The sequence below is a fragment of the Vigna umbellata genome, chromosome 6 (genome assembly GCF_029865625.1).
Source record: "Vigna umbellata cultivar VRB3 chromosome 6, Vumbellata_1.0, whole genome shotgun sequence".
NCBI lineage: Eukaryota > Viridiplantae > Streptophyta > Magnoliopsida > Fabales > Fabaceae > Vigna > Vigna umbellata.
The window spans coordinates 22,784,663-22,790,851 of NC_142170.1; positions in this window are offsets into that span (position 1 = coordinate 22,784,663).

Sequence of the window (6,189 nt, forward strand, 5' to 3'; positions counted from 1 at the left end):
CAATTCTCAAGTAGAGATGGGTAATGCATTGTGTGAGAATGGCAAGAGGTTCTAGCCCATAGGTTCTTGGGTGAGTTATAACGGACTAACCTTGGGTGACAGGTGATGGTTTTCTAGTTACTACACCACCCGAGTGCATGAACGGCCTCAAGCTACATATTCATACGATTCCGATGGTCGAGTCAGATGTCAGGTCTATACATGAGTATTACGATCGGTCTTAACTATATAAATGTTTAATTTATATATGTTTGTTTGTGCTTGGTTTTAATCTGATGTAGCGTTCGATTTTGCATTGTTTGAACTTGTAGAAACTGTATGTATGTATAGTAAATTAAATTATATTAGCTTACCCTTATTTTTTGTTTGTCCATGTTTCCGTTCGGTTTTTCTTTTGTGATGATCACATTTTGGGTGTGAGCAGAAGGGGAGGAGTGTATGTTGGAGCAGGAGTTGGACGGTGAGAATCCTGCTGTTTAGTTTGTGACCGTTTGGTCATAGTATTGTGTATAGTTTTGGGTGAATCGTTCAGCCACCACTATAACCCTATATTGACCGATCGATTATGTTCATAGTTTTGTAATAGTACAGGTAGTGTTTTGTAAAGGTTTAAATTTCATGGTTATTTTGTAATAACTGTAAGGTTAACTTTATGGCCTATAACTGTTCTATTATATTATTAAATGATGACACATGTATATAGTGTTATGCTATATTTTTGGGATATTACATTAATGGTATCAGAGCAGTTCTTTCCTTAGGAATCCATTAGGTTTAAGTATGCATTGCTTGTGCTTGTGTACTCTTAGCTATGTATATTAGTTTCTTTGTCCTCTTGAACTAGACTGATGAATTTTCTCTCGGTGTAAATAAAAAATGGCAAATAGATCTCCTCCTTCTCCACCCCACACTCTTGATACATCCAACGTTCTAAGAATGATGGAGTCCGTGTTAGAGGCAATGTAGCAATAAAACACTACATTAGTTCATCAACATATTGTGGCTCTACAAAAATTGGATGCGGCTAGGGTGTCAGCTGAGACATCGCAGAGGCAATACTTGGATTTGATGCTGAGCGATTGGGTTACAGCAAGTTCTTCTTCAACTAATCATCTTCAAGAGTGGAGTTTGGAGAGTTTTCTTCAACACCATCCGACCAAGTTTAACGGCAAGTGCAGTCCGGATGAGGCAGACTAGTGGTTTCGTGATATGGAGAGAATCTTTAATGATAAGAGGTGTTCGGATGATAATAGGTTGGCCTATTCAGAGTATTTACTAACCGGAGAAGCCAGTCATTAGTGGAGTAGCATGAGGATGCTATTGGAAAGCAGCGGTACTCCCATCTCATGGGAAGTTTTTAAGAGGAAGTTTTATACCGAATACTTCCCAGATAGTGTTCGGTTTGCTAAGGAAGTGGAATTTCTACAATTGGTTTAGGGAAGCATGTCGGTATCAGAATATGTCGATCGGTTTAAACACCTGCTTAGATTTCACACTTTGGTCATGAATGAAGAATGACAGTGTAGGAAGTTTGAGAATGGGCTAAGGTGAGACATCAAGTTGGTAGTGACCGGTCTGTGTATCAAAGAGTTTCCTGCTTTGGTAGAAAGGGTGAGGATTTTGGAGAAAACAAAGTTAGAGGTTGAGAGCCAGTAAAAGCAATCACTTAGAGTTGGAGGACCGACCGTATCCAAAGGTAGTATTGGTTCAAGGAAGACTCCATACGCTCGATCTTTTTTCTCTTCAGGTGTCAGTGGTTCATCTTCTCAGTCATCGGCTTCAGTGGGCCAGTAGGGATAGCAAGGGTCAGTATCTTGCTATAATTGTGGCGGACCTCATCTCAAATCAGTATGTCCTCAATTGGGAGGATATAGGAAGTATAATCGGCGCAATAGGGAAGATCATTGGGAGAGAGATTGTCAGATGGGAAGAAGGCTTGTTTCATGACCACCGAATGCTGGGAGAGTTCAACAAAGAGGTGGTGGTCGAGAACAAGCTGTAGGGTGAGTTTATGCATTGACGGGAGCTGAGGCAACCAATTCAGGTAACCTTATTATCAGCTCTTGGTTATTGTTTGGAATGTCTTGTTGTGTGTTGTTTGATTCGGGGGTGATAAGCTGTCGTTGAAGCTATCAAATTAATACTACTTTTCAAGGCAACTTCAGTATTACCAAGTAGTATTCAATAAAGTAGATAGGGTTAAAGTAACCCTGAGTCGTCTCCCAACGAACACGGAATTGCTTTCGAATATCTGATTCTTATGAATGCAATGCTTATGAATAAAAGTAATGGTTTAAGAATGTTTAAAGAACAAATAAGAAACTTAAAAACAGTTACGATGAAATAGGCTAATTCCACTGCTTTTCCAAGATAGATTCGTCATCGGTTATTCACGGATAATTGTTCAATTGATTATTGTTTAAGTTTCAAATTAATTAAAGTACATTCTTAATTAATTTGAGGGTGATCATGCATTTAACCAAAGTAAATTCTCAATCAAATGCAAAACCTTTCTAGATTATTCACAATAAATTCAACCAAAGTACATTCTCAATCAAATTTTATTGTGTTTAATCATGTCTATTCTTAAATCTCCTAACCAAATTAAAAGCTAATCAATCAAAGTAAATTCTCAATTGATTATAATTGAAATTATTACTAATCAACCAAAGTACATTCTCAATTGATAGTAAAAACCATTTAATCATATGAAAGTTCCTAAATTAAATCAAAGTAAATTCTCAATTAAACCTAGAAACCCTTGAACTCATATAATCAATATGCATGTAGATTCAAACACATTATGATGCAAAAATCTTTGCTTTTAACAAGATAGAGAGATCAAAGACATAGAGAGAACAACTTAAATCAATAAACAAAGTAAACAATTGCATTAACTGAATGTAACCTCAGAATCCGTCATGGAATTACAGTAGAATAGCCCTAGATGCTTAGCTCTCCATGAATGGAGTTGAATACAAGATGAAAGAAAAGTGAGAGGAGTATGAGAGAATGAATGAATGAAGTGAAGTCCCTCTGGGTCTCTTAATATAGGGCTTGCTTGGGCTTGGACTCTGAATATTCAGTTGAAAGAATCTTTTATCTCATATCTTCCAAATAACTAAAAGATTTAGATAATTATAACATTATTTGGAAGATATTTTCTGTTGATATTCACAAATTAAATTAATTTAACAACTGAATTTTAGTTTTTAATTTTTCTGACTTTTCAAAATTGCGCAAATGCCCTAAAACTTCCTCTATCTGCACTTTTGCCCCTTTCGAATTTCTGAAATTGCAAGAAAGCCCCTCAGTTGACCCGACTTTGACCAGAGAAGGCTTATTGACCAGCTTTGACCAGAGGAGGACGCGCCCAATGGGAGTTTGCACGTGTCAGGCTCCTTCCTACCCAAAATTAGGGTTCAGAATTGGGGAAAGGGCTTCCCCCTCCGCCTCTGCCTGCGCCGGGATTTGGAGATGGTGCACAGATTAACTCGCGCAACGGCCTTCTCGGTGGTGATGATACTTCTGTCTCTAGTTTTTTTGAATGCAGGTCTGGCTTTGATGCAGTTTCCCATGGTGTTACGGTGATGGTGGATGGAGGTTGGCGTTGATGGAGACGCGATTGGGTTCCGAGAATGGAGAAGTTGAAGATGGTTCATGGTGGTGACGGCGAGAAGCGTGGTCTGATGATGGTGATGTGCGTTGAAGGTTGCGATCTGCGGCGCGGCTTGGAGATGGAGGTTTCAAAAGCGGCGGCCCTTTCGCGAATGGAGGAGGAGCTCGCTGGTTTGATGGCGGCGGCCTTGGTGGTTGCACGGTTGCTGTGGCTATTGGCCGTGGAAGAAGGTGGTTGATGGTGGTGGAGAAGAGGACGGTGACTCTATGCGACGGCGGCGAGATGTTGGTGATGCGAAGACGAACTCGCGGATGGCGGTCGTGGTGGCTTCGAACCCTTGCGCGAAGGAGAAGGAAGGTGGTGGCGGTCTTGGTTGAGGCTCCGTGGTGGTCCGTTGATGCGCCGGCGAGAAAGGAAGGAGATGATGTTCTGGCCGTGGCGGCGACTTGCGGCATTGGCGGGAGCGGCGGAAGCGGAAGGGCAGTGGCGGCTAGGGTTAAGGTTTCAGTGGGTGGAAGATGGTGCTCATGTGTTAGGGCTGACATGGCGTGTTCTGAGTGGTTCACTAGTGAGTGCAAGGATCAGTGGTGTGGCATCATCTGAGTGGTTCAATATGTTAGTGGTGGACTGCCACGTGGCATGATCTGGTGAAGTTTGGCTTAGGAGGGGTATGGGTAGGAAATTTTAGGAGGTGTATTCAGAATAGGGTTACTGTTGAGCTTAGTATTTGGGCCTGGTTAAGAGAAGAGGGGTGTATGGAGGGATTTTAGGGGTTCAAGGGTAAAGTCTGCCCGTTTGGCCCATCTGTACATTATTTTTCAAATAAAACCTGAATTTGGGCCTCGAATTGCCATTTGAACCAATAGAACTTATAATTTCAGCTGCACAAATAAACGTAAGAATTTCCAAGAATATTTTATGCGCTAAAACTCATTTTTTACGTCTCTTTAATTCCCAAACCCAACAATTCCAATCATCACAAATTCACTTAAAATTAATCATTTAAGCACAATTATTCTATCAAAAATTTAAATTTTAAAGCATAAATGTGGGCATAAATATGCACTCATTAGGGGGCAACACATTCCTTCATCTCGAAGGCATGTGTTGAGAAGTTGGGTTTGACTGTGGGAGAACTTCAGTTTGATCTGGTGGTGTCAACCCTGGCAGCTGGTGAGGTTAGAACAGCTACCTATTGTGCAAAATGTCCAATAGTGGTTGAGGGTCGTCGGTTCAAAGTGAACCTAATCTGCTTACCTCTCCAAGGCTCAGAGGTAATTTTAGGAATGGATTGGTTAGTTGCCAATTCGCATTCTTATAGATTATGGTGAGAAGAAGTTGGTGTTTCCGGAAGAAGATCAGGAAGAATCGTTGTCGATCGGTGTGTTAAGGCAAGATATAATGGAAGGCGCCAATTGTTTCCTGGTATTATCTCACTTAGAAGTGGTTCAGCATGAGAATATTTTTGACCGATCGGTACAAAATGAGCAAAGTTTAAACCGTTCGGTCGTAAGTGAATTTATGGATGTTTTTCCAGAAGAAGTGCCTGGATTACCTCCTACTAGAGAAGTGAAATTCTCGATTGATTTGGTGTTAGGAGAAGGGCCAGTATCAATAGCTCCTTATAGGATGGCTCCAGCAGAGTTAGTTGAACTTAAGAATCAGATTGAAGATCTACTAGAGAAATAGTTCATTCGGCCAAGTGCATCACCGTGGGGAGCTCATGTGTTGTTGGTTAATAAGAAAGATGGTAGTTCTCGGCTTTGTGTGGATTACAGACAACTGAATAAGTTAACCATCAAGAACAAGTATTCGTTGCCAAGAATTGATGACTTGATGGATCAGTTGTATGGGGCTACTGTATTTTCCAAGATAGACTTGAGGTCAGGATACCATCAAATATTGGTGAAGGAGGGAGATGTGCAGAAGACAACCTCGGTCTCGGTATGGCCATTATGAGTATGTAGTAATGTCGTTCGGTGTTACTAATGCTTTAGCTATATTTATGGATTACATGAACCGTATATTCAGACCATTTTTAGATAAATTTGTTGTTGTTTTTATTGACGACATACTTATTTATTCTAAAACTCATGAAGAGCGTGAGGATCACCTTAGGACAGTGCTCGGTGTGTTGAGGGAGAAGAAGCTTTATGCAAAACTGTCTAAGTGTGAATTTTGGATGAAGGAAGTGCAGTTTCTAGGTCATGTAATCTCAGCGGGCGGTATTTTTGTAGACCCTACAAAAGTACAGGTTGTACTTCAATGGGTCAAACCCCGTTTGGTCACTGAGATAAGAAGCTTTGTGGGATTAACGGGCTACTATATGTGGTTCATTGAAGGATTTTCCAAGATAGTAGCGTCGTTGACGCAGTTAAGCAGAAAAGATCAACCTTTTCCATGGACCAATCGGTGTGAAGCTAGCTTTCAAGAGCTAAAGCAAAGGTTGACGAACACTCCTATGTTAGTAATTCCGGATGCAGGAAAATCTTTTGAAGTCTTCTGTGATGTTTCATATCATGGTTTGGGTTGTGTATTAATGCAAGAAAGAAGAGTGGTTGCTTATGCTT